Genomic DNA, 2,151 nt, shown 5'->3' on the forward strand with positions numbered 1-2,151 from the left:
GGCTGACTAATGATGTAACCCAAGGTGAGGCACTTCCGGGAGATTGCACCTGCTTGTGGAGGTGTGCCTGTGACTAATGTTCCTTCCATAACATCGAGTGTCCTCTGCGTTGATTGTCCTTTTGTTTATTGCTCCGTCTTGAGGAGGTCACCGTGAGTTTGTCAGGTCATTCTGAGTCCTGAGCGGGACTTAGTACGCTCTTCAAAGTGATGTCCAGTGGAGATTATGTCTCCTTCATATTTGCGGAAATAGTTTGACAAGGAATATTGTATCCTAGAAGTTGATGTACTGGGCAACGTCTAAATGAGTATCCCCCCCCCCTGTCAAATAGTTTAATATATATTACATTCCAGTTGTTACAACAAAATCTCAATGTAAGTTCTGTAAGTGATTATACAACGAAGACAGACTCGCTGGCAACTGGGAAATTCATTCCATTAAAGTTCATCACAGAAATTAGGAATGAAATTCGGCAAAGGTGATTCACAGAGTAATGAAAGAAACACATTTCGGCCCCTCAGTTTTCACTAAAGCCATTTCAGTATCATCATCATCATCATTATCTGCAGAAGGTGACTTCAGCAGCTCCTCCTACTCACCACCTTCCATTGCGCCTGATAAGAAGACTCCATTGCAGAGGACGGTGGCGCTAGTGATAAGGTCATCCTTATCAGGGGGTCTCCGAGCTTTGGACTCCGAGGTTTCAGCTCACACGCCTCTCTCCCTCTCTCCCTCCCTTCCTCCCTCCCTCCCTCCCTCCCTCCCTCTGTGGTTGGGTGGGATTGCCTTCAGGGACACAAATTGATTCTTCGGGACGAATGACTTGCATTTATTGTCATCATAGTCTCATCTATGTCTTTCTGTTTCAATCATGACTCCGGGGTCGAGACTCTTCCACATTCAGTCAGCCTTCATTGTAACAAACAACAAAACGACAGATCCAGTAAGACTCTGAAAGGACTCGATCACATTTCGAAGATAATTGGGGTTTCGATGAAGTTCCTCTCTTGCGAAGTGGTGGTTCCTGCTGTCTGCGGCTGCTTTCGATACAGTAAAAATACAATAAAACCATAGTTGAGAGAGAGAGAGAGAGAGAAGAGTATTAATTAACTCTCTCTCTCTCTCTCTCTCTCTCTCTCTCTCTCTCTCTCTCTCTCTCTCTCTCTCTCTCTCTCTTTCTATGTAAACTGACAGCGGCCGAACCAAACATAGGCCTATCGACATGCTTCGTTTCAAAGAAATTTTAACTTATAATTCTTATCTGCCACTCGCAAAGAGAGAGAGAGAGAGAGAGAGAGAGAGAGAGAGAGAGAGAGAGAGAGAGGCGATCTCCTCCCTCAACCCCCAGAGGGAATCTCGCCCTTATTCCTGCAGCCAAAAGGTCGAGAATGTCGTGCTCAGTCCCATCAGTCTCCCTGAAGCTTTCTTCATCTCTAGACCCACAGAGTCCTGATGTTGTTTCCAAGTTTATTACATCGATTGTCGTCCTAATCAAGCAAATAACGTCCATCAGTTATCAATAGAGAACACAACATTGCTCTTTTAACTTATACAACACCGGTATAGAAGATGTATGAAAGAAACTGTCTAGACTTATAAGCCTTAGCACTGATAAGAATGATTTTCGTATCAGTAACGTCTCACCGCATGGCGCGTGTATGTGTGTGTGTGTGTGTGTAAGAGAGAGAGAGAGAGAGAGAGAGAGAGAGAGAGAGAGAGAGAGAGAGAGAGAGAGAGAGAGAGCTTTATATGTAATATTAATCATACGCATTTTCCACATAGGTCTAAGTCTTGGACCAATAGGTCTACATTTTCAAAGGGAATATGGAATAATGAACACAAAGAGAGAGAGAGAGAGAGAGAGAGAGAGAGAGAGAGAGAGAGAGAGAGAGAGAGTCTTTTTGGTGCAAAATTGGAAAGGAACTTAAGACTCTCCTATTCTGCAGGAGCTACGATACTGACGAGAAAGCACTGAAAGACAATTATAGAATATAAGAAGCACCTTATTTCGAAAACGCACAAGGGCCCTCCAGAGAGGGAATTATCCCTGTGGAGGGCTCGACATAAAACCAAACAAAGTGAAAGAGAAAGTGATTATAGAAACTGAGATGGTGAAGTCGTTATTGTTCTGCACTTGGCCTGAGATGGAAA

The sequence above is a fragment of the Macrobrachium rosenbergii genome, chromosome 53, assembly GCF_040412425.1.
Source record: "Macrobrachium rosenbergii isolate ZJJX-2024 chromosome 53, ASM4041242v1, whole genome shotgun sequence".
NCBI lineage: Eukaryota > Metazoa > Arthropoda > Malacostraca > Decapoda > Palaemonidae > Macrobrachium > Macrobrachium rosenbergii.